Source organism: Schistocerca cancellata, chromosome 1 (genome assembly GCF_023864275.1).
Source record: "Schistocerca cancellata isolate TAMUIC-IGC-003103 chromosome 1, iqSchCanc2.1, whole genome shotgun sequence".
NCBI lineage: Eukaryota > Metazoa > Arthropoda > Insecta > Orthoptera > Acrididae > Schistocerca > Schistocerca cancellata.
Window position 1 is genome coordinate 181,379,814 of NC_064626.1, and position 24,386 is coordinate 181,404,199.

The following is a 24,386-nucleotide window of genomic DNA, read 5'->3' on the forward strand; positions in this document are numbered from 1 at the left end:
CGAGGTCCCACGCCGACAAACGAGGTCGCCGGCATGCAGAGCACCATCTGGTCTTGTGCCCTGCGAATTGGGGAGGGACTGATGGTTAGTCCCTCAGACACAGCTCCCCTGTGCCACGCACCCTTCGCTTTCGCCTCGGGTTGGGGGAGTTTAACGTCCTACCTTGACGGGAGTTTAACGTCCTGCCTTGACACAACGACAACCCTCACCTTTCCACAGCCCGGAGATGTGATGAGAATGATGATGTGATGTAAATGATGGTATGGCCCGGGTCTTATGTTGTGGAGTTTGACATCATCGAGACGGTGCGGCACTCAAACCCGAGTTACGTTCCCCGGAGGGCCTCCACACGTACTGGGGGATCATGGCCGACCATGTCTCACCCACCGCTTTTGATAATTCACGGTGGGTCAGTGCGGTTCAGTGAGGATTGCACCCATTTAAGGGCTAGCCTTTTAACGTCATGCATAGACGGCCCTTCCCGTGTTAGCTTCACCCCATCTACTGGGGTTACTGAGCGCCGGGGCCACGTCAAGGCCACGGGATAGGACATTACGGTCCCCGCCCCACTCAGGTTCCTCTGAGCCACAGAGTACTTCAGACTTTCTGAAGATTTCCGGGAATCAGAGGGTCTCCTGGCGGTTTTAACCCAGTTTCGGAAGGCAACACACCTTCCCCGGGTGGCGCCAATCAGACCGCTTTCCCGTGCGAACACCAACCTTTGGCACGCTCCCCGTAAGACCCACATTCCCAACTTACTGTCCACACACTACATTTGTAGTGCTCCTGCCCACTATAATCATTAGTCGCGGCAGTCAATCTACCGATTCCCGTAAGAGTTCGGGCAATGTGAAGGCACCCGCACTGAAGATCATTGGCCGGTAAGCTTTATCTATATGAAGATGGTATCTGTTCTTTCGGACATGTCCAACTGCAGAGAATGGTTCAAAGTGACAGAAGTGCAGCCCTTCCGCAAATTGCTGCAGATTTCAGTGCTGGGCCATGAAGTGTCAGCGCACGAACCATTCAACGCGACATTATCGATATCGGCTTTTGGAGCCGAAGGCACACTAGTGTACCCTTCTTGATGACTGCACGACACAAAGCTTTACGCCTCGACTGGGCCCGTCAACACCGTCATTGGACTGTTGATGGCTGGAAATATGTTGCCTAGTTAGACGAGTCTCGTTTCAAATTGTATCTGGCGGGTGGACGTAAACGGATATGGGGACAAGCTCATGAATCCATGGACCCAGCGTGTCAGCAGGGAACTGTTCAAGCCGGTGGGGCGTGTGCAGTTGGAGTGATATCGAACCCCTCACACGTCTAAATACGACTCGGACGGCAACACTTACATAAGCATCCTGTTTGATCACCTGCGTCCATTTATGTCCATTGTGTATTCTGACGGACTTTAGAAATTCCAGCAGGACAATACGGCACTCCAAACGTCCAGAACTGCTACAGAGTCGATCCAGGAACACTCTCGTAAGCTTAAACACTTCCGCTGGCCACCAAACTCCCCAGACATGAACATTATTGAGCATATCTGGGATGGCTTACAACGTACTATTCAGAAGAGATCTCCACCCCCTCGTACTGATACGGATTTATGGACAGCGCTGCAGGATTCACTGTGTCAGTTACCTCCAGCACTAATTCAGACGTTAGTCGAGTCCATGGAACCTCGTGTTGCGGCACTTCTGCGTGTTCGCGTGGGTTATAAACGGTATTAGGCAGCTGTACCAGTTTTTTTGGCTCTTCAATGAATGCTACAGCAACAGATCCATATTATTAAAATGGCCGGCTCTACACTTTTCTGACTGTGTCGTCTGCACGACACGGACGTACCTCGCATGGAGTGTGAATCTTCTGCGGAGGTGTGGCAGGTGATAAGAAGACTGCTTGTCCTTCTTTGCATGACCCCATACATAGTGGACGCACGGTGTCTTTTACTCCCGGATGAGACGTTTCTCCCTCGCACAATGAATAATGCAGTGTCATGGATCAAAGAAATGGCAATATCTTACCTGTTTCACGGCAGCGACAAGAGCATTCTTGATTTTTGTGCTTTTCTGCAAGAACGTTTCACTTGGATCAATCACCACCCGCGTTATCGGCAGTAGTATGGCAGCTCTTTTGGGCAGTGTGTTCTTGGGCCCTCCACACCACTGGGGTGTGCTGGGCATGAAAAGATGGCTTCATACAGAAAGTCTAATTCTCAGCACAGGAACAGCGACAGCGATGTACAGCATTATTCTTCGAGACGACGTGTCTGCACCTCGTCTACCCAACAAGGAGATCTCATAGAAACCGCTAGCATATAACCGTGGGTGTGCGGCCTTTTTGTTTGTTACTCAGGGAGAGCAATTTATTTCTATTGTCAATTATTGTACAATGTGTTTTTTTTTTGTTACCACAGGTAACCAATTGTACAAGGTAACTTTGATGAGTTTACCTCTATATCTGTAATAACAATAATAATGTGTAATGTTGAAGTCTGGTGGTTGAATAACCTCTGGTTCTAATCTCTCTAATCTCTATTTCTTTTTAGTTTTGTTTAAATTCTATACTTTTTGTCAAGTGGCAGTTACAATAAGCAAATATTAATTCTTTTTTTTTTCCGATGAAAATGACATGAAAAAGTTGTAGCATAGGAGAGAAAAACCTGTTAGCCTGGTTTGGTAATTCGTGTTGACCCATCTCTAGGAAAATAAACTAAAATAAATTTAAAGAATGGAATGGCGATCACTCGCGATAAACAGTAAGTCTGAGTACGAGCGCCGGTCCGACACAAATTTTCGTTGTCATTCCATTACACAGCTGACGGTTGTCCACATTGGCAAATGTGAATACAATTCATGTAAATACAAACTGCTAGTAAAAGCATTTGAAAACGTAAAATAGTGCAACTTCGAATAAGAATAACAGATGTAAGAAACAAGGAAAAACTGGTAACATACAACATGTACAAGAACCAAAAAATAATAAGAACGGAAGACTAAAAAATAAGTTCTCGGAATAGAAAGTATGTAAGACAGGAATGCAGTCTTTCGACCCTATGATCAATCCGCATATCGAATAAACACAGAAGTAAAAGCTGGGTTTGGGAGTTGGGTTAAAATTCGGTGTGAAAGAACAGGAATGATAAGATTCGCTGCTGACATTGCTGTCCTCGATGAAAGCGAGGAAGGATTGCAGGACATAGTGAATGGAATGGAAAAGTCATGATTTCATATTACGGATTGAGAGTATTTATGCTTGTGGTATCCCACTGGATTTAACACGATGAATTGCTCGATTTGCTACTTTAAGTTATTCCAGTTGTCAAGACAATTATGTGAAAGTTGAATGACTTTATTGGACAGGTGTCATCTACTGGCAGGCTATGCAGCAGTGATTGCTTTTGCGGCTCTCTGCCTACACACTGAGAGCAGATTACGGTATTAAGGCCGAGTGTCAGTTGCCTCCAGGACTGTAGCCAGCAATCGCTTGCGGGATTATTCCAACGTTGCCAGCAAGTGGAAAGTGCGAAGGTACTAGAGCGTGGCGAACGCCCTGAGGAACTGGTTCGCACCTATGTCACCAGCCGCACGACAGACGGACTTGCGTAACTGCAGGCGCTTATTCGTACTTTGCGCAGAATGTGTTAATCCGATATAGCTTAGGGAGAGCCGGAACAGAAATAAATCTGACAGTGACATTTGACTCTATTGTGTACAGTATAAGCGCATTCCTTGGAACTCGAAGCTGGGTGGCGGTCCAGAGGTTCTTTGACAACGATCGGTAACGAATTTTTCTACAAATTCGTCAATAGATGTATAAATTTATTCTCCTCTTGCCTCCCTTCTCCCACTTAATTTATACTCTGTTATATTTCAAATTAATATCTTATTCGGGAAACAGAAAAATGGATGTAACTGCATCGTTACATCGTTCCTCAATTTTGTTGGACAGATGAATCAAACTAATTTTTTATACACGTACAAAGATTTAGTGCTGAGTAAAAGGAGTGTTTATGAATTGTTAGTATTACGTTTTAAGTAATTAGGCTTTGAGTACATATATCACGACTTAACTACCAGGTTCACTTTTATTTTCGCATGGTCTCCAAGTTTCTAATAAATCAAATGATTTTTATGTATAATCAAGTGATGTATTCCAAGAGCACATTGTTCGTCTTGCACTTTAGATGGTGTCTTAACAGAGGTCCTATCACCCTGTTCCTGATTGTAGTCAGTGTTTTACAGATAATTCATTCCTGCCGATTCTGTGAAAAGCTTTTTCTTTCTTAGATTATCAGCCGATCTAATGTTCAGTACGCTTCTGTACCATCACACCTCAAACTTTTTGATTCTCTTCTTTTTCGGTTTCTCCACAGTCCATGATTCACTTGCCTAAAATGCTGCGATCCAGACGAACATTCTCAAAAATTTCCTCCTCAAATTAAGCCTAATATTTGATAGTAGTAGTCTTCTTTTATCAGAAATGGTCTCTTTTTGTCTTTGCTAGCCTGTTTTGTATATCCTGTTTGCTTCGTCCGTCTTATGTATAATGTTTCAAAGTTATCAGAAATCGTCCACTTCACCTACTTCGTGTTCTCCAATTTTGTAACTGAGCCTATCACCAATCTTATATCCGCTGCTCTTCATTACTCGTCTTCTGTTTACTCTCAGTCCATTAAACGAAATCATTACATTTGCCATTCCATTCAATATGTCCTGCAATTTTTCCTCGCTTTCATTGAGGACAGCAATGTCAGCAGCGAATCTTATCATTCCTATTCTTTTATACTGACTTTTAACCCCACTCGCGAACCCACCTTTTGCTTTCGTGTTTATTCAATATACAGACTGATCACAGGGAAGAAAGACAGCATCCCTGTATTACATTCTTTCTATTCCGAGAACTTATTTCTTGGTCTTCCGTTATTATTACTTTCTGGTTCTTGTACATGTATATTTTTCCCTGCAGCTTACATCTGTTATTGTCAGACTTTCGAAGTTGCACTATTTTACATTTTCAAATGCTTTTACTACATTGACAAGTCTTAAGTCTTGACCCCATTATCAAGCACAACGTCAGAACTGACTCTCTGGTGCCTTTACCATTCCGAAACCCAAACTAATAGTCATCTAAGAGAGCGTCAGTTGTCTTTTCCATTCTTCTATATGTTATTCTTGTTAGCAACTTAGACGCATAAGATGTTCTACATCTACATCTACATCTACATTTATACTCCCCAAGCCACCCAACGGCGTGTGGCGGAGGGCACTTTACGTGCCACTGTCATTACCTTCCTTTCCTGTTCCAGTCGCGTATGGTTCGCGGGAAGAACGACTGTCTGAAAGCCTCCGTGCGCGCTCTAATCTCTCTAATTTTACATTCGTGATCTCCTCGGGAGGTATCAGTAGGGGGAAGCAATATATTCGATACCTCATCCAGAAACGCACCCTCTCGAAACCTGGCGAGCAAGCTACACAGCGATGCAGAGCGCCTCTCTTGCAGAGTCCGCCACTTGAGTTTGTTAAACATCTCCGTAACGCTATCACGGTTACCAAATAACCCTGTGACGAAACGCGCCGCTCTTCTTTGGATCTTCTCTATCTCCTCCGTCAACCCGATCTGGTACGGATCCCACACTGATGCGCAATACTCAAGTATAGGTCGAACGAGTGTTTTGTAAGCCACCTCCTTTGTTGATGGACTACATTTTCTAAGGACTCTCACAATGAATCTGAACCTGGTACCCGCCTTACCAACAATTAATTTTACATGATCATTCCACTTCAAATCGTTCCGCACGCATACTCCCAGATATTTTACAGAATTAACTGCTACCAGTGTTTGTTCTGCTATCATACAATCATACAACAAAGGATCCTTCTTTCTATGTATTCGCAATACATTACATTTGTCTATGTTAAGGGTCAGTTGCCAGTTAAGCTGGTCGTGCTATAGTTTTCCTGCTTATTTATCCTTTCTATTTTAGACATTGTGCCCGTGACTCTATTCCGAACGTTTGATGATATGGTTACACAACAAAACTAAATTGTCACTTGGTTGCCTTTTCCCAAGTGAGTCTAGAAAATCTGAAGGAAAGCTATGTATTCTTTCTGTCGTATTTGATCGAAAGTGTTCCAGAGCTCTGTTAGATTCTGGCTCTAATAGTGGATGCCTTACGGCTTCCATATCAACTTCCATTTCTTCTTCTATCACGTCATCTGCCAGTACCGCACCTCGTAAACGCCTTGAGTGGACTCTTGCCACCTAGCCTCATTTTCTTGCATTAAATAGATGAATCCTAGCATCCTTAATGTTGATGCATATGCTTTTAATGTCATCAGCCGTTCTGACAATCATTTCTTTTTGGATTTCATTTATCCTGTGGGAATATCACTTTAGCCTCCCTACACGTCCTCTTTATTTCATTCCTAAGTCACTTACAGTGCTGTGATCCTGCCGCTTTCTGAGCACTTTTATCTCCTTTCTTTCGTCGATTAACTGCTATGCTTCTTCCGTTTCCCGTTGTTTCTTTATAGTTACCTACCTTGTACTTATATTTGTCCATCCAACTTCTGTGACAGCATTTTTCAAGTCGTCCATTCACTTTCAAATGGACTGATTACTGCCGTATTCTTTATCGCAGTATCTATAGCCTCAAAGAACTTTAAACGCACCTCACCATTTCTCACTACTCAGTGTCCCATCTGTTTTCTCGTTGATTCTTCTTGACGATATTCCTGAATTTCAGGCCACCCTTCACCATTATTAAATGGCGGTCTGAGTATAACCTGTTCATGGGTACACCTTACAATGCAGTATCTGACTTTCTGATTTCTGAATCTCTGTCTAATCCTGATAAAATCACCTATCTCCAGGCCTTTACCTTTTCCTCTAGTGATTCTTGAAGAGTGACAAGTTTGTTTGCGTGGCCATCCTCCGCAGCAAGCACAGAAATACTTGTTTAGTAAATAAAATCTCCTTTTCCTGCTGCCACTTAATTTATTTTTCCCAGACACGTTTCGCCTTTTTCTTGCACACGCAATGAAACTGCAATATTTAAGTTGTTAAAAGCACAGTGGCCGAAGAAATAGTTATATCGAGTGGCAAAAGAATAATAGTACACCACAAAAATGAAGGAGAAATATGGTGAACAGCGAGAAAAAGGTCAGACCTCAAAACTGTGGTTATACAGGGTGTTACAAAAAGGTACGGCCAAACTTTCAGGAAACATTCCTCACACACAAAGAAAAAAAATATGTTATGTGGACATGTGTCCGGAAACGCTTACTTTCCATTTTGAGCTCATTTTATTACTTCTCTTCAAATCACATTAATCATGGAATGGAAACACACAGCAACAGAACGTACCAGCGTGACTTCAAACACTTTGTTACAGGAAATGTTCAAAATGTCCTCCGTTAGCGAGGATACATGCATCCACCCTCCGTCGCATGGAATCCCTGATGCGCTGATGCAGCCCTGGAGAATGGCGTATTGTATCACAGCCGTCCACAATACGATCACGAAGAGTCTCTACATTTGGTACCGGGGTTGCGTAGACAAGAGCTTGCAAATGCCCCCATAAATGAAAGTCAAGAGGGTTGAGGTCAGGAGAGCGTGGAGGCCATGGAATTGGTCCGCCTCTGCCAATCCATCGGTCACCGAATCTGTTGTTGAGAAGCGTACGAACACTTCGACTGAAATGTGTAGGAGCTCCATCGTGCATGAACCACATGTTGTGTCGTACTTGTAAAGGCACATGTTCTAGCAGCACAGGTAGAGTATCCCGTGTTTTGAACACGATTGGTTTTCAATAATTATAGTGTAGCAGCAGCAATTACTTGAGAGTAACACAACATACTTGTGTATTTTGTGTCTATCTAGCGTGATGATTTTTGCCGGTGTCTCTTTTTATCCATAGCAGTTGTCCGGATGTTGTAATGCAAGCGTTTTTCTGTTGCACGGAGGATATTGTTCTGATCCTGAATGTTGTGGGTTAATGTTTGTTTAATTTATATGAACAGTCCAAGGAAAATCTGTGAGAACTTTTTGTTAACTAGCTCCAGTGGCTCGTATAATTCTTCTAGGATGTCACTTTTTTGCCTTTGTTAGTGTTAGGTAGTATCTGTAAGTTATCTTCAATGTTAGAAACAGTGTGTCCGTGTGAGCGAAGAATGCAGACTAACTTAAATTTTTAGTCTAAGCAAATTAACGCTTTCACGGTATATTATATTAACGCGTCTGCCATCTGGCACGATAAGTACTTGAGCAGTTGTAACAAACAATCATGTATACTTACGATTTTTCAAGACCTAGATTGGTAATATTTGTGGTGCGTAATGTTTTAAGCTGGACAGTGTTATTGGTGAGGAAAGTTATTTCAACTCCCACCGTTCGGAAAGTTTTTGGAACGCCTTATGAGATTATGCGTAGGGAGAAATAGATGCAAATATTTTCTTTACTGCTGGTGGTTTTGAATTTTCTGAAGGTAACTGTATACCCTCAATTTGCGGATTACATCATTATTTTGAGGTGTTGTATTGATAGTATTGTTTTCTTTCACCTTGGAAAATATACTAAAAGTAGTTTTGCATACACAGTTTAACAAGGATCTGGAATAAGTAATTTTGTACGCTGTAGGGCAACATGCAGAATTATTTATAATTACGTGTGTGATGGTAGCTTTTCTGTGATTTTAAAAGTATGCTTTTGCGTTAAAATTTTTGTTTTGTCTTGAAGATAACTGATGCATTCATCTGTCCGATGCTCAACGCTAAATTTGATATTGCGGTGCGTGCTACGCATGACACAAATGGTTCAATTTATGCTGTATTGTACCACTGATCGTATCATAGTAAATCAGTTTATCTTAGAATTAGCGCTGGCACTAAGAAATTATTTTCGAAATAGTTAATGTAAATATCAGCTAAAAGGCCTCCAACACTGTTTCCCTTTGCTACACCATCTGGATCCACGTATAAATTTTCTTTTTGAACGAGAAGTAGCTACGTGTTAGAATTAATTCTAACATATTTAGTTGTGGAATCAGTCCAGCTCTTTTATGTTATTTTGAAGAAGTAACTGTAGTGTTTTACTGATATTATCAACTCCGTAAGTAATGTTTTTACACATTTATACACTTATCTGCGTTTGAAGCAAGGGCTTCGTTATCTGTAAGATTTTTATTTATACTATTGAGTATTTTTAATCATTTTTCCGATAACTGTATGTTTCAGAGAAAATTACATTCAATTAGGGTTGTCTGCTTAGTGCGGTATCGATTCTGAAGAGAATAATGCTATCACCAAATTGTGCAAACGACCTTATTCTCTGACTAACTTTCATATTGCTGGCGAGTACTACTCATGCTATACTATTTTCAGCTGACTGACATTACTGTACATTATCCTGAGCAGAAATCTTTATCTTGTTTCCATATCAATTCAAGGGCCCCTATCACATCTCGATTTAACTTTGACGTTTCTGTTTTCAGATTTTATAGCTTCCTTACCACATATAAACTTATGATATTTTAGATGCACATTCAGGCCTTTATACAGTGATTTCTGTTGAGTTCTGGATCCTCATGCCACTGATAATTCTCGATTCTCCCGCCTTCTAAGTGGAATTTCCCATTCCACCTGCAAGAGAGTTCTCTGAAGCTCTGTCTGCTACTGCCCCATCTTCGACAAGGCCGTTGCCAGAACGAGGGTGACTGGTTGTGTCGGAAGTCTTCGGCTGCCGCTGCTGGTGCGGTTTTATTCAAAATCTAAGCAGTGGTTAGAATCGAACATGGAGCCAGGACGTCTCTGATTAATAGTCAAAGACGCAAGCAGCTTTTTTTCTTCTTTTTTCAGTTCATTTTTTCGTCGGTTTTCTTCAGCAGTTCTGTGCAGACGTCGGATGACATCACTCAAAGTCCGTCGATGAAAACTTCGCTCCTTTTTTTTATGGATTTTGGTAAGTCTTCTTCCTGCACACGATAAGGTACCATGCTAACAGCGCGAAAGCACAATATCATGCTATTTATAACAGTAAAATGGAGTGTATGTTTCAGTAGGTGGTATAAAATCACAGCATTAACATGCGTCGACGTAGACGTGTGACATAATGGCAGAACAAAAGGTACCAGGTGGGGGCGTACCTCTGATCATAAAGACAATGAAGTTCCCCGTTTAGTTGTTGCATACTATCCAATGTGCTATCAAGGAACGTTTTACCGCTTGTAGCCATGTAACGCTGTGTAAGAAGAGTGGTCGTAATAATTTCGTCGCCTATGGGCACCGAACATAAGTGTCGCGCTTTATTGATACAGTCACGTTCACACCGAAAGAAATTGCTGCTGTCAGTGAATACACATCCACCTGAACCAGTCTCCGACGAAACATTGCGAAAGGAACTGCATGCAGTGAACAACTGTGTCGGGTACCTCGCAAAAGGCCAGGGCTCAAAGCGACAAAAAGAATCTGCACGTCTTCGATGGTACAGAGAACTCAGAAACTGGACAGTAGCTGATTGAAGGTGTGGAGTGTAGTCCGACGAAATGCGATTTAGCTTCTTATCAAATGATAGCCGAATAAGGATATTGACCTGCAGTGTGTAGAGAGGGTAGTTCACGTCAGATGTTTTAGAGGTGACACGGGCCCACTCATTTCGATTACGCTCAGCATGACAAAGATGTTTATTTTAACGCACTCAGTGACCAAGTGTTGTCATTTCTCTTACATCTTCGTGTAGTACGCTTGGACACAACAGCCTTCGTAATGAGAAAAGCCTTGTTCACAGGGCTGCAAGCTTATATTCTTGGTTTGACGAATACTCAGGTACCCTGTCGCGTCTCTACTGGCCCACTAAATTGCCCGATCTTAGTCTCACGTAGAAAGTCTGGAACTACAATGCGCAACAGAAATAAAAGATTTCTTTTTCGAAACCTCATAATTGTTCCTGTTGGAACTTGGAAGTTTGAAATTTGGCTCAAAGGAGCGTATAAACGTCTTCTGTAATGGTACGAAAGCGTGTCACCCTGCGACTTTACCCTCAGGCTCGGCGACGCTGCAAACAGCGAAAACTTCATGTGAGATGTAAAGTGGGTTAATGATGTCAAATTGGCACCGTATTGCCCAACGTCACCGTGGACGTGTTACGCCCCAGCCCCTCTTATCCACATTTCACGTCTTCTTATGGCGCCTTTGCAGTAGAGGTCAGAACCGAGACGCCCGTCGTTTAAATCACAGGTGTTTCTTATGGGTAACCGAGGAAAACATTTCAGACACCCTGCTACTCATAATCGAGACGAAAAGGCCACAGGGGCTGGTATAAAGGGCGTTAATGAAACCATCAATTCCCTTGAGGCGTTGATTCCCACTAATTTCGCAGCTGCCATGAGCAAGTACCATGAGCAAGAGAACTACGTTCTTGCCAATCTGTGACATTGCTGACCCCAGGCGGATGCTTAGACCCATCTCTAAGGACATCGTGGGCCAGCAACCCCACTGAATGTGATCGTTTTCTTTAGAGTGCAGTACAACTGCAGTTTTCTCTCTAGAGTGCATTGTGGAACCAGCAGGGACCGTTGAAAACCATTCGACGAAATCTGAACGTGATAACAAGCAGAGAATGGTGCTTGTTGCGGGCTTTCAAAAAAATTAATGGTGGCCCTCAACTACGTACCCTCAGACTCAGAGTTGAAATATTAAAAGTTTTGGCTGGTTTCGTTGTCTAGAGGCTGGGATACGTAGTTGCCGCATTACATGCCAAATACTGCTGAGTCTACAGTACACAATATGAATATACACATGAATCGAATGGACGAAGATTCCTGTCACTCAGCAATTCCGAATTTTGAATGTAACAGAAATTTATAAATGAAAGATTGCAATTAAATAAAATCTGCAGGTACTATTTTAACGACTTTAAATGTTGAATACGATACCTTTGAAAATACTATTTATTACTGCAAAACGCTTATTGGTGTCGATGGTCCAGCAATTAAATAAAATATAAGTTGAATAACAGGGAAACAATAGATTCCTACTTCACGTAATTAGTTATGAGCAACAACATAGCTCGCGAGATATTCACTTCTAAATACATACTACGTCTCCACTGCAGAAACTAAGGAAATCTCACAAGTGCACAACACTCTCCACGTCTTTCCTGCGACCGTCCGTCGCGCCTTCCCGTCCAGAACCGCCCTCGCGTCCTGTGGCTGGACCATAAACACGCTCTACCACATATTATTAAATACATAAACAAGTTAAATGAACATATATCAAAGGAATAGAAGCAAAAGTAGGCCAGTAGCCTAATGTCTCTGTGCTTTCTAAAACACAGTAAATATTTGACCAATTTCTTCATGAATAATATATATCGGATATAAACAAAGACATAGACGAATAAATATATATTTAAAAGCAGGCTGTTACTGTTTTTTCGTGTAACTGTGGAGTACATATGGCCTGACTCTATCAATAGTAATCGGCCACTTTGACCTCCAATAACACATGCCTGTAATTCATACCAATTTAGGTTTACACTAATAGCTTTCTAAAGACATGTCGATCGACAGAATTGAATAAACCGTTTAGATTTTGGAATTACGATCCTGGGTGTTACTTGTATAATTTACAGTCAGATACTAAACTTTAAACTAATAAAGATATTGAAAATCTGATTACACCATCAGAATCATCGTGCAAATAATGGTAATGTACATGTTTCTTTTTGAAGTATCATGATTCCTCTGGCTACTATTAATTTCTACATGAACTGTGAAATGTCTGCCATTATGGTTTCACAAAGTCTGCCAACTTTGGCACTCCCAGCCTACAAATCTCCTTCATCGACACAAAGCATAGTCCTCGACACAGCGTAAAAATTCTTATAAAACACAAAAATATAGGTCCCAAATTGCTTTGGGGGGGGGGGAGGGAAGTGGTAACTAAAGAGTGTACTAGCTTCCCTTGCGTGAAAAATAAAATTTAACACTTAGATAACAATGGGTAAATAATAATCTCATGAAATGAGGAGTCAAACGCATAAAATTACACCAAGGAAAGAATGGGCCAAGTTTATGTACAACTTTAAAATAAGGAATAATGGCGATTGTCGCAATTTGTACCTAAAACAAGAACGACGTTAGGCCATATACAAGATTATGAGCAATAGCCAGAGAACACAAACAGGCAGAAGCCCAGCTTGTAAAGGTTTGCAGTAATGTGGTAACACACCACAAGCCAATAACGGCAAGATCAGATGCGAACAAGATCTGTCAACAGCATAAAATTCATCTGGAGAACGAGAACAACATTGTTAAAATATATAAACTATGCATTTATATAACTGGAGGAATCAAACCATCTTCGTGACAAAAGAACTAAAACACAGACGTTATTTGACTTACAATATGGGGACGGTCTTAAACACAATATAGAACATATTTACATCTGTCATATACGCACAATCTTACGTACTAACACTAGTCTGACTAGACGAAAACTAAGGCTCACAGGGTCGTAGTACCTGGAAGCTCGCCAGAAGGCGACGCTAAATTTTTTAAGGAAGGCTGCGTGTAAATAATCGGGAAGAACACCCAGTGTCTGAACTGATACAAATTCATAAACTCATTTGAATGTGCACGACAAAGCCTTAGCTGTTGCAAATAATCTACCTAATGTCGTTCTTCTGCTGGGCATAAATTGCAACCATCAGCATTACTCGTTATTTTAATGTTATACATGCTCTTGGTCTATTCTTTCCTGGGTATAATTTTATGCGTTGCCCCTTTATTTCATGAGATGATTATTTACCCATAGTTCGCTAAGCGCTGAATTTTATATTTAGTGCTGTGGAATCTAGTAAGCTATCTAGTTACCACCCCCCCACCTCCCACACGCCCCCAAAGCAATTTAGGACCTATAATTTTATGTTGTAGGGTCAAGAATTTCACTGGATTTTGTAATTTTCCTGGATTTTCTGAAGATGACTTTCAATACAGGCGAAATGCGTCGCAAATCAGCACTAATAAATCCATCTTTATTGCAACCTCGACTGAATTCTTTATATAATTCTCAAGTACATCGTTCTGTCAGTCGTCACACTGTAAACTGTCATTATTGATCGCGTAATGTATTAGAATCAACGCTTCAAAGGAAGGGGTGGTTTAATTAACGTCCCCCTCCCCCCGTCGTGAGGGCCTTTCGTGTCGATTTTTATCGACGGTGTGTCTAAAATGTTTGCTTTACCACCCATAACAAAACAACGTGGCGGCGTTAAGAAAAGTGATGAACTTTGGGTAACTAGGGGGTGTGAGGTGGGTAGGTGTTGGGCAGAATGACTGTAGACGGTAACGTTACATCATTAAGCTGCCTTAGACCTCACATGACAATCTCAGCTCTGTCCTTTTCTTCCACATGTGTCGACATCTTTCAAGCGTCACCGAGTCCAAGTGTGACGTCACATGGCGGCACTTTTGCACCAGTACAGAGGGAGCTGTAGGCACCTTTGAGACAAATTTCAAACTTATACGTCGCAATGGGAAATAATTACCTGGTTTCGAAAAAGCAATCTTTTAATTTTGTTTCGCAGTACATTTGGAACAGCGTCTGAAACCAGTTAACATTCCCACAATTTGGTAGTTCCAGGAACCTAATAATCTAATCAAAATGAGTGCCGTCATCCGGATGTTGTGCACCTGAAAGAACCTGTGTAGTCTCTTTCTCGCTGGCTTGTAGCCATTGTCACGGCTGGAAGCAGTGTTAGACGGTGTTACCGGAATGTTTCATGGGAGTTTCTATCAAAATGGTTCAAATGGCTCTGAGCACTGTGGGACTCAACTGCTGTGGTCATCAGTCCCCTAGAACTTAGATCTACTTAAACCTAACTAAGCTAAGGACATCACACACCCATGCCCGAGGCAGGATTCGAACCTGCGACCGTAGCAGCAGCGCGGCTCCGGACTGGAGCGCCTAGAATCGCACGGCCACCGCGGCCGGCCTCTGCGGAGTTTCTATCAGCTGGGCCTAGGACCAAGTACTTGAACTGACAAACATCGCTTTCCTTCATCTATGACGTTATGCCTGTCTTTCCGTTTATACGGAGGGAGGCGGGGTAGTGGTGCAATAGGCGATAATATCAACGCACTGTTCGATAGGTCACAGAGTTCAAAGTAGAACTCTGAGCTGATGGGTTTAGTAAAGGATTGGGGAATATCAGAATACATAGCAGAATGACAAGTAAGGCTGCCCACCCTAGATGAGAAGCGAGATAGTGAAGCGGCTGGACTCGTATTTGGGAGGGCGTCGGTTCCAATCTCCAACCGGACGAATTTACATTTCCCATCATTTTCGTAAATAGCTTTAGACGAATTCTGGGATGGTTCATTTGAAAAGGCACAGACTCCTTTCTTTCCTATCTTTCTTCAATCCGAATTCGTACTCTGTTCTCCACTGGATGTTAAACCTTCATGCTGCTTTCTTTAATTTTTACGCTATGTTCCACATTTAACTCTACTCCTTTCTGCTTCGACTCATCCACCAAGACACTGATGACGGTGGATTTTTCCACTAGTATAACAAAAACGGTGATATCTGTGTGCTGTTTTGTCAAAAATTGAATTGTTGAGCCCGTGGCTGTGTATAGACTATAGGTTGACTCTTACACAGAATATTACATCAGCCAGCCACTTTATACAATGTGTTGGTAGTTGTTACTAACAGCAATGGAATAAAAATCATTGAAGACCACGTACAAGACTTGCACAATACTAAGAGAATTTGCTTGAGGAGATTGAAATACATGTACATAAAAGCAAATCACCGCAAAATCCCCTCAATGAACAAAACCCGTTAATCAATGCAGCCTTTCTTCAAAATTTCATTCACCTGCTTTCGAATTTAAAGTAAAAAAGAGTCCACTGTTGTAATATTTATATATTACACCCATTCCAACCCATTTACTACGCTTTCGTGTATGCCATAATATGTCCATAGTTGTAATATTTATTTATGTACATCCTGCCCTTATCAAATGGTTCAAATGGCTCTGAGCACTATGCGACTTAACTTCTGAGGTCATCAGTCGCCTAGAACTTAGAACTAATTAAACCTAACTAACCTAAGGACATCACACACATCCATGCCCGAGGCAGGATTCGAACCTGCGAACGTAGCGGTCGCTCGGCTACAGACTGTAGCGCCTAGAACCGCACGGCCACTCCGGCCGGCCTGGCCCTTATCATTTACTTTTGTTCCAGTATTTGCCATAATACGTAGATTGGAACATAAATAGTAGCAACACTGCTGTGGAGACACTATGCAATGGAATCTACTACTGTCGCCGATAGCACACGTTGTTGACATACCTACCTTACCTCAGAGCAAATGGACTCGCTCGTCCCACGTCACCGGCGTGAACACAATCTAGGGAAACATACTCACTTGTGAGCGAGTGGTCTAACGTAACGATGTCACTATGTTTTCGAAACAGGAACAGCGGAGTGGGAAAAAAGAATGAATGTGCCAGAGGTCGTACAGCATGACAGTGTCATCAAGGTCTTCAAGAGGCATGCGGAGAATCGGCATTGCCGTACAGAACAGTGGCACGTTGGGTAAAAGCCTTCAACGAAAGTCTGCAAACTATGGCAGACGTGCACCGGGCAGATCGTCCTAGCGTCTCTGAAGAAGAAGTGCATGCTATTGCCGCGCTAGTGGACAGTGATCGACACCATACGATTCGTGAGCTCGCCCACGAAACCGGATTAGTGCATACTATGCTTCGCATTCTGAAGGAACGTCTGGGCATGTGGAAAATTGCTTCACCATGGGTTCCGCATGACTTTACGGAAATGCAGAAATGGATGCGTTACGACGCTGCACGGCGCACTTATAGCGCTAAGAGCGATAAGGAGAGGCTTTCTTACGCCATATCGTAACACTGGATGAGACATGGGCCACATCGTACAAGCCAAAACTGATACGCGAATTCAACGAATGGCGCCATTATGGGTCGCCGCGAAAGTCGAAAGTGCGTCAAAGCCCCAGTATGGTGAAAGTTATGGTGATCCTCGTGTACGACAGTAATGGTGTTATTCTAACGCATTACGTTCCTCCATGGCGGACCATCGACGCACAGTATTATTACTGCTCGTTTTTGGAGCATCGCCTGCGACCAAGTTTGTGAAAGAAGAGGCGACAGTTTCTGCGCAACCCACGCATCATTTTGCACGACAATGCGCGGGCGCATACAGAGCAAACTGTGGCTGCTCTGTTCGGTCGATGGGACTGGAAAGTACTGTACCATCCACCATACTCCCCTGACTTAAATCCTTGTGACTATGATTTGATTCCGAAGATGAAGGAACCACTTCATGGCATTCGCTTCAGAACTGTTCCAGAGATTCGACAGGCAGTAGACCGCTCCATTCGCACCATCAACAGAACAGGCTCTGCTAACGGTATACTACGCCTTTAACATCGCTGGCAACGGGTTCTATACAAAGCTGGTGACTACTTTGAAGGACAGTAACAGGTGCAAACATGTAAAATTTTTTGTATCGGTTGTGAATAAACAGTTGCCACTATTTAAGTTCCAACCCTCGTATTTACGTAATATCACTGCAGTAACACTTTATAACAGACTGCTTTATATGTTTATGTTAATTTTACTCAGCTCTCTATCAGTGTAAATAGGAGGATTGTAACATCAGCAATTTGTAAATTTCTGTCACATTGGCTTTGTTATGGTTATAGTATCGCCATCTTTGTGTACATAGCTCCATGTGACGAAACTTCTTAGTGTGTGTATGGTGGCTTACATTATATATACAGAAAAGTACATTACACAGTTTTCGCTGCTGCAAGATGATGAGCAACATGCACTGAAACACAATGGCGCGAATTCTTCATCGTAAGTGACATCTTCCCTTTAATAAAAATGTTCAAATGTATGTGAAATCTTATGGGACTTAACTGCTAAGGTCATCAGTCCTTAAGCTTACACACTGCTTAACCTAAATCATCCTAAGGACAAACACACACATCCATGCGCGAGGGAGGACTCGAACCTCCGCCTGGACCAGCCGTACAGTCCATGACTGCAGCGCCCTAGACCGCTCAGCTAATCCCGTCCTTTTAATAATTACAATTTGTTTACATCACTTAAAATCGTTGTGAGGCAGAGTTACAGCTAAAAAGTCGTTGTCTCACATCTTGTTTTGGTTGTAGGGCACCACCACCCCAAGGAAATTTCGTCAGATGGGGGAAAAAAATATAATGTAAAACGTGAACGAGCCGGCTGAAGATGAACGTGTCGGTTCGGAACCGGTAATGGCGCTGTTTAAATAAACAATCAACGTTGTAAAAAGTGGGTGGTTGCTGTAATCTTCTGTGTAAGAGTCAACCTATACGGTGGTAGCTAACATCAGACGGAGGAGATAGAGGCTATCTTCGAAAAACTGAGTTATAACTCACTTTCAACGCTACAAGTGTACCAGACCAATTTGCAGTGTGGATTAATGCTTACGAGTGCAGGGTTTTATCGTGACGCCTGACATCTCAGGAAGAAGAACAAGTGGAAGGTGGATGATTTTATGACGGAGGCAGGCAGTGGGTGGGTACGGCTTGTGTGGAGGCCCCGTGTCGCCGCCGGCGGAGCGTGGGAGCGGCCCACTTGGGCGGACCGCAGTCGCAGAAACGCGGCTGACCGCAGGCCGGCCCAGGGGCTGCGGTGCCGGTGCCGGGGTCGCCTTACACCGCGGCGCACGCAACCGCCTCGCGACACCAGGTGCCATGGAGCTTTAGCTGCAGGTGACCTCAGCCGCCTTCACACTAGTGAAACCTCGTTCAGGGCAGGAAAGTGGAGGGGGTTTAACCATCCGTCTACTTGGTTGTCCTTAAAGGAGGAGCTCTAGTTCAGTTGGACGGAAGTGACAGCCCAGAGGAAATCTGTATGAGAAGACGCAGCTAAGTTAGCTAACTTCGTCCTTTCATTTATGTTGTGATTTAACCGTGCTAGACTTTAACCTATGGGGTTATTTGAAGGCGAGAGTGTTCTCCAACCGGCTGAGAAGCTTGCAACAGTTAAAAGATCGAATTCACGATGAAATTTGGAGAATTCCTCCGAGACTTACGAAAGATGAGTTCAGAATTTGGGTTAAACGCTTCCAGCATTGTGAAGCCGCGAATGATCTTCATTTGTCTGATGTAGTACCTTGTGCATCATTTTCAACTCTGTTTCGCGATTAGTTTACGTGTTATTCAAATTTGAACGCTAGCGCCTACTCGTCGTTTCACTGTCCTTCAACCCCTTTCCACAGATGCTCACAGCAGTAGCACGTGAACAGCCGATCTGTTTCACTGATTCTGAGATGCTCGTTTTTAGACTCAGGGCGATAGCAGTTTGGCCTCTGTGAAAGTCACTTACAACACGCTTTCTTTTTTTTTTTGTCATCAGTCTACTGATTGGTTTGATGCGGCCCGCCACGAATTCCTTTCCTGTGCTAACCTCTTCATCTCAGAGTAGCACTTGCAACCTACGTCCTCAATTATTTGCTTGTCGTATTCCAATCTCTGTCTTCCTCTACAGCTTTTGCCCTCTACAGCTCCCTCTAGTACCATGGAAGTCATTCCCTCATGTCTTAGCAGATGTCCTATCATCCTGTCCCTTCTCCTTATCAGTGTTTTCCACATATTCCTTTCCTCTCCGATTCTGCGTAGAACCTCCTCATTCCTTACCTTATCAGTCCACCTAATTTTCAACATTCGTCTATAGCAGCACATCTCAAATGCTTCGATTCTCTTCTGTTCCGGTTTTCCCACAGTCCATGTTTCACTACCATACAATGCGGTACTCCAGACGTATATCCTCAGAAATTTCTTCCTCAAATTAAGGCCGGTATTTGATATTAGTAGACTTCTCTTGGCCAGAAATGCCTTTTTTGCCATAGCGAGTCTGCTTTTGATGTCCTCCTTGCTCCGTCCGTCATTGGTTATTTTACTGCCTAGGTAGCAGAATTCTTTAACTTCATTGACTTCGTGACCATCAATCCTGATGTTAAGTTTCTCGCTGTTCTCATTTCTACTACTTCTCATTACCTTCGTCTTTCTCCGATTTACTCTCAAACCATACTGTGTACTCATTAGACTGTTCATTCCGTTCAGCAGATCATTTAATTCTTCTTCACTTTCACTCAGGATAGCAATGTCATCAGCGAATCGTGTCATTGATATCCTTTCACCTTGTATTTTAATTCCACTCCTGAACCTTTCTTTTATTTCCATCATTGCTTCCTCGATGTACAGATTGAAGAGTAGAGGCGAAAGGCTACAGCCTTGTCTTACACCCTTCTTAATACGAGCACTTCGTTCTTGATCGTCCACTCTTATTATTCCCTCTTGGTTGTTGTACATATTGTATATGACCCGTCTCTCCCTATAGCTTACCTCTACTTTTTTCAGAATCTCGAACAGCTTGCACCATTTTATATTGTCGAACGCTTTTTCCAGGTCGACAAATCCTATGAAAGTGTCTTGATTTTTCTTTAGCCTTGCTTCCATTATTAGCAGTAACGTCAGAATTGCCTCTCTCGTCCCTTTACTTTTCCTAAAGCCAAACTGATCGTCACCTAGCGCATTCTCAATTTTCTTTTCCATTCTTCTGTATATTATTCTTGTAAGCAGCTTCGATGCATGAGCTGTTAAGCTGATTGTGCGATAATTCTCGCACTTGTCAGCTCTTGCCGTCTTCGGAATTGTGTAGATGATGCTTTTCCGAAAGTCAGATGGTATATCGCCAGACTCATATATTCTACACACCAACGTGAATAGTCGTTTTGTTGCCACTTCCCCCAATGATTTTAGAAATTCTGATGGAATGTTATCTATCCCTTCTGCCTTGTTTGACCGTAAGTCCTCCAAAGCTCTTTTAAATTCCGATTCTAATACTGGATCCCCTATCTCTTCTAAATCGACTCCTGTTTCTTCTTCTATCACGTCAGACAAATCTTCACCCTCATAGAGGATTTCAATGTATTCTTTCCACCTATCTGCTCTCTCCTCTGCATTTGACAGTGGAATTCCCGTTGCACTCTTAATGTTACCACCGTTGCTTTTAATGTCACCAAAGGTTGTTTTGACTTTCCTGTATGCTGAGTCTGTCCTTCCGACAATCATATCTTTTTCGATGTCTTCACATTTTTCCTGCAGCCATTTCGTCTTAGCTTCCCTGCACTTCCTATTTATTTCATTCCTCAGCGACTTGTATTTCTGATTCCTGATTTTCCCGGAACATGTTTGTACTTCCTCCTTTCATCAATCAACTGAAGTATTTCTTCTGTTACTCATGGTTTCTTCGCAGCTACGTTCTTTGTACCTATGTTTTCCTTCCCAACTTCTGTGATGGCCCTTTTTAGAGATGTCCATTCCTCTTCAACTGTACTGCCTACTGCGCTATTCCTTATTGCTGTATCTATAGCGTTAGAGAACTTCAAACGTATCTCGTCATTCCTTAGTACTTCCGTATCCCACTTCTTTGCGTATTGATTCTTCCTGACTAATGTCTTGAACTTCAGCCTACTCTTCATCACTACTATGTCGTGATCTGAGTCTATATCTGCTCCTGGGTACGCCTTACAATCCAGTATCTGATTACGGAATCTCTGTCTGACCATGATGTAATCTAATTGAAATCTTCCCGTATCTCCCGGCCTCTTCCAAGTATACCTCCCCCTCTTGTGATTCTTGAACAGGGTATTCGCTATTACTAGCTGAAACTTGTTACAGAACTCACTTAGTCTTTCTCCTCTTTCATTCCTTGTCCCAAGCCCATATTCTCCTGTAACCTTTTCTTCTACTCCTTCCCCTAGAACTGCATTCCAGTCACAACACGCTTATGTCAGTCTATTTCCAATGATAAAATCTTCTCGGGTGAACAGCCACCCGAGTGCTGGCACCGTGTTGTCGCAACGTTTCAATGAGTTTCGTGTCCATTATCTTCAGGTAAGGTGATCATCCGTCCCGTTTTTTTCGGGACAGTCCCGATTTTTGTGTGTCTCTCCCGAATTTCTTCAAAGGTAGTTCGGGACACCTGTTTGTCCCGAAATTAACAATCATAACCCAATTTGTCCCGAATTAGACATTCATTTCACCTGTATCGGTATATTTTATTATTATGGTGGGAAATTGTTTGACAAGAGGATACGAAAAATTGTGTAACCGTTGTCAAACTGTTTCTACTGTGCAAACACGTGTTGGCCGTAGCTCGAACAGCTAATGGGCGGTCAGAGACCACGGCAACCGGGAAAAAGTCGCACTCGAACGCATTCGCTCGGTCGAAACGGTTCTAACTGTAACTCGAACAGAAGAAGGAAGAAATCTGCATATTTTCTGATAGCCATTTAAGAGGCAGAGGAGGTTTTATGGCAAACATGCAGACGAAATACAAAGTAACCCGAAAAGATGAACAGTAATATACGCTCTCGTTGACTTTGGCGTCGCCAATGCAGTGTATGCTGGTCACTAGGATACTACCATTTGTCATCTGTGTGCGCCATATTATATCAGATTGAATTTTGTGTTACGTCGTGTTATGGTATATTACGTTTGATAAGTTTAGTTGTTTTTCCTCATCAATAACAATAACAATACTTCTTCGCAGGAATGAGTTCAAAGAAGCGCAAGGGCTCCTTCAATGAACAATTGCAGAAAGAATTTCCATTCATCAGTGACATTAGCTCTTCGGACACAAAAGGAAAAGTGAGGTGCAACACATGTGCTTCAGTTTCTCACTAAGTCACAGTGGACGAGGTGATATACGACTACAATTAAAAAGTGACAAACATAAAAGAGCAGTCTCTGCAGCAGCGTCTAGTGCAACATTAAAGTCATTTTTTACATCAGAGAAACTTTGTGGTCAGGAGGAGAGGTTAGTTGCAACTGAGGGCATTGTTGCGTATCATACAATTCAGCAAAATCATAGTTTCAGATCTATGGACTATACATCGAAGCTTCTTCAAGCGACATTAGAGCCTAAATTTGCCTGTGCACGTACAAAAACAGAGGCAATAATTGCGAATGTGTTAGCTCCTCGTGCATTAGATATGTTGCGACGTGATTCAGAAAAAGTGGCATTTCACTTCTGACTGATGCATCTAACCACAAAAAGATTAAGGTCTTTCCTATCCTCGTCAGATATTTTGATTACAAAACTGGTGTAAAAGTAAGATTATTACAATTAAAATCGTTGTCTGGGGAAACATCTACTATTGTGAGTGGCTATTTAACAGACTGCCTCAGAAAAAACAGCCTAGAAGAAAAAGTTGTTGGACTGTGTGCTGATAACACTAATTGCAATTTTGGAGGTGCTGAAAGAAAAGGTCAGAATAATGTTTTTACTAAACTACAAGTGGATCTCGGTCATAGAATGATAGGGGTTGGTTGTGCTGCTCATATACTGCATAATACTGTTCGAGCAGCTACTGATATTTTGCCTGTAGATATAGAAATGGTAGTTTCCAAAATATTTATGTATTTCAAATCAAGCAGTGTGAGAGTTGAAACTCTGAAGGACTTTTGCAGCTTTGTTAAAACAGATTTTGCAATGATTTTGGGTTATGCTCAAACAAGATGGTTAGCACTGTTGCCTGCTGTTGAGCGAGTCATCAAAAGGTTGAAACCACTAAAATCATACTTCCAATCTGAAAACAAGTGTCCATTGTTACTTCAAAACTTCTTTCAAAACCCTTTGTCTAAGTATACATTGTTCACAGTCAGGCTTCATCAGTTAAAAATGTTGAAGGACAGACAGTCACTATATTTGAAGTGGCTGATTGTATTAATAAGTTGAAAACTACATTGCAGTCCAAAACTGAAGACCTGTTCTTTCCCTCAAGAGTTAAAACAATTCTTGAAACTCTTGAAACAGAGGTGGGTCTGCTTCCAGCACAGGTGAAGAGTTTTCATGGTGCTTTATTATTTTTCTATGAAACTGCTCTATCCTACTTAAAAAAGTAGACTGAAAAAAGTTTCCAGAACTTGGACTGTTACAACTGGGTTACCTTGAATCAAATACCTGAATGGGATGACACTGAAAGAATTGCTTCTCTAGTTAGCGAAACTGTGCCATAGGTTCAGTTTGTAGAAAATGTAATGTATGATGAGTATGTCAGTGTCAAACAGTTTGTAACCACCTGGAAAATCATTGACTGGTCAGCTAACAACACTGTTCCAGGTCAAAGTGAGTTGACATGATTTCTCATTTCAGCCAAAATCATGTGCCATTCTCAAATGTACTCAAGCTAGTGGAGCTTCTTTTGTGCTTTCCTGGCACTAATGCTGCTACTGAAAGAGTATTTTCCCACATGAACAATATATGGACAAGTGACAAAA